Consider the following 6,834-nt stretch of genomic DNA (forward strand, 5'->3'; position numbering starts at 1 on the left):
GCTCTACACTGTAAAAAATAAAAAACACAATTTGTTGAGTCAGCTTAAAATAATTTGTTACCCTGCTGCCTTAAAATTTTAAGTTCAGTCAACTAAAATAAGTTTATTCAACTTGAAATGTTAAGTTGTACTAAGTAACAACTTAGATATTTGTGTTTGCTAAACATAACAGATGGGTAAGTAACCCAGCTGCCTTAAAATTTTAAGTTGATAATGTGCGCATGTATAAAATGTGCATTTTGAAGTTTCACATCAGAAACGAGTGATGGAAACGCCACATTTAGAATAAAAATCCCTTAATTCGCAAAAAAGTTTTTACGCTCGCTTGATGTGGTTTTTGACTTGGCAAAAAAGATGGAAACGCATTTGCCGAATAAATTCCTCCATACGCATCAAAAAAGTCATGTGACTTTGCGCTATGGGACGGCAAAACCCGTCTAACTAGTGGACCAATCTCGTTCCACGGCATCTGAAATGTTGTTATGGTCATTCTGAAATGCCTGAACAAAGTCTGTCGTCAAAGTATTTCTTTATAATTTCTTCCCACACAGCAGGCATCCACCTCCGAAAGAAATGATTGCATTTTTTGTTTTTGCATATCGCATATAAAACATTATAAGCACCGTTTCCATCCAACAAGTCAAAGAGAACAAAATCGTCACTTAGACAGCAACACAACTGACATGTTCAAGGTCCAGAAAGGTAGTAAAGACATCAATAAAATGTTCCAACCTTATTTTTATGAAGCTGCGAAAATATTTTGGTAACACTTTAGTATAGGGAACAATTCTCCCTATTAACTAGTTACTTATTAGCATGCCTATTATTAACATATTGCCTGTTTATTAATACTTATAAAGAATTTATTCTGCATGACCATACTCTACATCCCTAATCCTACCCAATGCTTGAACTTAATTTGCTCGCTCTGAGGCGCAAGTGATTTATTATATATGCAAATTACTATATTCAATGGTTTCTGCTGCTTTTCTTAGTGTCAGTTTATCAGAAAGTGACGATTTTGTTCTCTTTTACTTGCTGGATGGAAACGGTGCTTATAATGTTTTATATGCGATATTCAAATTTTTGAAGTTAAATGCTCAACTTTGGATGGAAACCCGGCTACAGTCTGTGAAAATAGTTCATTTTATGAACAGGATGATTTGAGAGTCACACACTCACTGTGTGAACGCAGCCAACGTGTCGTAGCAGTGCTAAGCCACGACTCAAGATAGTCCAGCATACCTGAAGCAATTTGAACACAAATACAATGTGTCCTTGTGAATACAATGAGTTCAGGCAAAATTTTGTGTTCGAGATACCCTTTCTCTTAAGGTACTGCTCGCAGCGAGGTGAAGGTAATGCCTTCGGCGGCAGATAATACCCTGACACTGCGCTCCCAACACTTTCCGTTACAACATCAAAGGGGTACAGATCATGTAAACACAGAGCACATTACATCAAAGCAGAAGACTTCATGTTTATACCCCCTTACTCCCTCTTCCTCTCTCTTTTCAAACACCTGCATTTACTCTGCAAATAGGGCCAGTCTTGGTTATTTTGTTTTTCTACTCTCCTCGGCTCAGAAAACCATGCTCTGGCTGCTGGGGAAATGTTTTCTTTGTTTCCAGCCAGAATATGAAGAAACTCCTCAGAGTGCATTTGTGAATATTAACCGACGGAACACGTAACGTATGTGCAGAGGCATACACATGCACCCAGGAACAGACATACACGTGTTCCATATATTAAAGTCCGAGATAAACATATGCTGCAAAGTTGGAGCCGGTGGATTCATATATTATCAGGATGTTCCGCTGGTGGAATGGGATCATATCTTCAAAGCTGGTCCGGATTGACATTCAGCTACTTCCGAGAGCATGTGTGTGATAAGCTGGTAAAATGAGACTGCGAGAAGCATGCGATTGAGAGGAAAACACGTATGCAAACCCGATATCCCGCAAAACGAGGTGCGACGTGTTTGCGAAAGACAACAGGGTAACATGTATCACCAGCTGAGGATTTGTACAAAGAGCCAATTGTTAACAACTAATTACAGACGCTCACCGCGATCATAAATTAATAGCGTTCCAAGGGGCAGAATTAATCCTAACGGAAAAAAGCTGCTTAAAACGATACCAAACCTAGAGAAATGTGCAAATAGACACTGTTTGCGCTAATCCACTCAAATCTGTGATATTGATTCAAAAGCATTTTCCTTTTCTTTATGACAAACCGTTTCATTAGACCACTGTGTCGTTAAGAGGCTTAATATGCTGTTTCCTTGCCGGCTGTCTACTCTGCGTTTGTTGCGTGGGTAAAAAAATGAGCATGATAGACATTAAAGCAGAGCTCTATCACTGTTGGCCATGTCGGTTTGACGAGAGCCCCGCCGCAGATCCACACAGATGTAATCCCACTAAACAACCCGATGGCAGATAGCCTAGAAGGTAGAAAACAAGCATCTGCTGCAGGAGTAAACAGCACGGCGGGGAAAGAGGTGAAACGTGGCTGGGAGCATGTACACAGACATTAAACATATCTTTGAGAAAGAGACAAGAGACAGAGATCTCAAAAGCAAGTAAGATGACTAATTCGAACACCTACCACTTTGATATGCAAGTTAAGACGTGCTAGGACGTGTCGGATTTTGCTTGTTTTCTTGGTGGTAATTGCTGTGGATGACACTGTGTGATGTGCAGGACTGCAGTGTCGTGGTACAATCACTCGTACTAGCTCGACTGTAGCGCAAATACCAGTGTCACTGGTTTGATTTCAATGGAACAGGTATAACAAATCTGTTAAGAGCTGTTCACACAGAAAGTGTTCTTGTGAAATCTAACAGATGCAGGGAAAGTTGCAGGAAGTTGGCAAAACACTAATACGTGTTGAAAAAGTTGAAACATCTGTTTAGTTTATTAAATGATTAAAAAAATAGTGCAGATGGATTGCAAGAATAATTTCTTAATGAATGGCTTACAGGATGTTTTGGCTAACGCCAAACTTTGTGAGGGAACTTTAGGGGGTTCATGACTAAAAACTAAATAATGAAATCATGGGAATATAAAATTAAAATAAATAAACAGGACTGCATAATTAATCAATATAAAAATAAAATTGCAATTACAGTCGAGGTCAAAAGTTTACATACACCTTGCAGAATCTGCAAAATGTTAATTATTTTTACCAAAAAAAAGAGGGATCATATAAAATCCAAGTTATTTTTTTATTTAGTACTGACTTGAATGAGATATTTCACATAAAAGACATTCACATATAGTCCACAAGAGAAAATATTAGTTGAATTTATAAAAATGAGCCTGTTCAAAAGTTTACATACATTTGGTTCTTAATACTGTGTCGTTACCTGAATGATCCACAGCTGTGTTGTGTTGAGATCCATCTTTTCACACTGAGGACAACTGAGGGACACATATGCAACTATTATAAAAGGTTCAAACGCTCACTGATGCTCCAGAAGCAAAACAATGCATTAAGAGCTGGGGGGTGAAAACTTATGAACAGAATGAAGATGTGTACATTTTTCTTATTTTGCCTAAATCTCTCTCTCTCTTTTTTTTTTTTTTTCCACATTTAGTACTGCCCTTCAGAAGCTACAGAAGATACTTGTTTCTCAGAAGACAAAATAAGTTAAATTTACTCTGATCTTACAAATGCAAAAAGTTTTCACCCCTGGCTCTTAATGCATTGTGTTTCCTTCCGAAACATTTGAACCTTCTGTAATAGTTGCAAATGGAAAGATGGTTCTCAAAATCATAGTCATTGTTTGGTAAGGGTTCAAATACACAAAAATGCTGAAAAACTCACTTATGTTTGACTTTTTATTTAGTTTTTTTCAGGACAATACAAGACAATAATTTTTACAGCTGTGGATTACTCAGGTAACAACAGAATCATGTGTATGTAAACTTTTAAACAGGGTATTTTTTATAAATTCAGCTATTATTTTCTCTTGTGGACTTTATGTAAACGTTTTTTTGTGAAATATCTTATTTGGGTCAGTACTAAATAAAAAACAACATGAAACTTGTATGAGCCCTCTTATTTTGTTAAAATAATACACATTTTGCACATTCTGCAAGGTGTGTGTAAACTTTTGACCTCAATTGTATGGCTTAGTACAACAAACTGCAGGTGTTTGATTGATATTTCAGACCAAAGAGCAGCACTGTGTTCATTTACACACCAGCAGCTCATGATCCAATGGTTTCAGTGTCACTTATAAAGTGCATTTGGAAATGGATCATGCTTCAGGATCTCTTTATTTGCACATTTGTATAATTTCCAACATTTCTGTGTACAGACGTTTTCAGCATTTTATCAGATTTGAAATAAGAAGCATCAACTAAACAGAGATTTTAAGACTTACAGGTTTAAAGCTCAGGGTTTAAACACATCAGTATATCAAATACTTATTTTCCACAAGTTGGTATGATTGTTTAGGGTCTTCATGAAATGTCTGCAATAAAACTCTTTTTTCCTTGTCAAAAACAACTCTGTTTACGGCGACCCATTTTTTATTTTTTTATTTTTTTTTTTAGTACCATCAAAAGCCAGAACATGTTAATATTATAATAATAATAAAACATTTTACTGATAATTGTAAATCTGCACATTTGTGTATTATGAAATACAAAAAAAGTTAAAAGTATAATTTATAAATCTAGTTTGATGTTTTTACATTTAGAAATAAACTACTGCTATATAGTAACTGATATTAATTAATACAACTTCAAATTTGAGTAGCAATCACTTGTAAGTCAAAAATAAAGCTATACTCTTCAAGAATAATGTCACGTTTCACTTTCAAAAGTAACATTCTCCAACACTGGACATTGAGGACACAGTGTAACTGAGGTTATTCTGCCTGTACTCAAGTTCTTCTCAAAGCTGCCCAATGCCTAAAGCACAAAGTCACGACATACAGAATTCATAAGTCACTTCTTTCTAGTCTGATACTCTCCTGTCTGTCCTACAACCTACAAACAGTTTCTGCCCTGTTAGCTCTTCCAGAGGGGAACCAAGGTGGGTCATGTCCTGAATCCGGCCGGAGGAGGGTCAGGCTTCTGCTTGACACCCCAATCATCAAAGCATTACAGCTGAAGTCCAAAAAAAACACAGAGTTCTAATGCATATTTTACTAAGCGGAACATAAATAATATAGAAGGGATGGAATTTGTATTGAATTCGCTGAGCTTAAAGTTTAGGCTGAAATGTCAGAATAGATATCTGGAAAAAAACGAATCTCCCTCTGCCTGTTTTCGCATTGCCCTCTGTCTCTACTGACATGTTTTACCAACCTTTACAGGGCATCTATGCGCTGACTACCCAGCTTACATCTAGACTAGCTCTTCTTTAATTAACTCACAGGATGTTCTGTTTGACCCGCTGCGCTCCGGAGGGGATGACGGCTCATGTTGCACCAGAGTCGGTAATTGTCACAGAAAAAAGGCTCATTCTTTCTTCTCTCTAAATTAAGTCATCTCTCTTTTTCTCCAAATTAATCCACTCCATCTAAACCTACCTGGCCCCTCCCCCTCACACCAGAAACCCCTCCCTTTTACTCTATTCCTCATGCTCATTAAACTATAATGTGGTTTTAATCAGCTCATCACCTCTGGAATAGATCTTTGGAGATGATTTTCTCCTCCCAGAGGAAAACTGTACAGCTCAAAGGGTCTTTTATAGCACAGACGACTTTAAAGATACGTTTCATATTAGTAGCACTGATGTTTCTCCTATGAGAAATACAAATTCTTACATCATCCATTTGATGGATAAACAGACGGCCACGTCCCATATTACACAACTGCTTTAGCTAACGTGCGTTTTAAATATATTGATATACAAGAGGTGGAAAAACACTTCAGTTTTTATTAAAAGGCCCAAACTGAACAAAAAAATCTGAATTTGGTGCAGTTTCTAATATACAGCCAAAAAATGTCCTGTAAATCAATGAGATCTTTATACACACTACCTGCATACAAAATCAGTTGTATGATATTATACTACGGGGCTAGCATTATTTTCAGGGAAACGCAAGGCGAACGTAGTTCCAGGCAGCTCTTGACCGCATTACATGTCTATATCACTTCGCCACATGATATCAGTTATTTCAAAGGTCCTAAAACAGCAACACAACCAAAACCCACAACAACACTGGCCAAACAAATAAATACAGTAAACAATAGGATAAAAATGACATATTATTTCCATGTTTTTGCCACAAAATTACGTTTATTATGTACGGATTTCTCCCACCCTCTCTCCCTTGCAGACTCACACACACACGTGTTGTTAGCGCTGCTCTGACGATTAACACCTTAACATGACATTTCTCACAAGGGAGGTGACAACGGCGCTGTTCCTTAAGAAAAATGAACTTGTAGTTTCACCATTAGTAGAGACGCGGCTGCTGCTGATCACGCACAGAGAGGTAATTCAGGAGCTCTCTCTCTCTCAATCTCCGTGTGTCTAAACTTTATCAACTGTCTGCTAACACCGTGTCTACACTGGACGCGACAAAGCAACAGTTGCAAATCATTTGAACTTTGTGTGAGCACGTCATAAATAGAACACGGCAGCAATTACTGTCGGGAATTTGTCGTGTCACGCCCACCCAGCCAACATTGATATATGGGCCCCATATGGGTTATACCTGGGCAGCATGGGTTCCATGTGGGCATGGGCTGAATATGGGCAATTTATGTGGGTCCCATGTGTGTTTCAAAATGTGGGTCCCATATAGGTTTGAACATATGGGACCTTCATGGGATCTATGTGGGCAAAATTCTTTCACACTTAAAATACATC

Source organism: Labeo rohita, chromosome 10 (assembly GCF_022985175.1).
Source record: "Labeo rohita strain BAU-BD-2019 chromosome 10, IGBB_LRoh.1.0, whole genome shotgun sequence".
NCBI classification, from domain to species: Eukaryota; Metazoa; Chordata; class Actinopteri; order Cypriniformes; family Cyprinidae; genus Labeo; species Labeo rohita.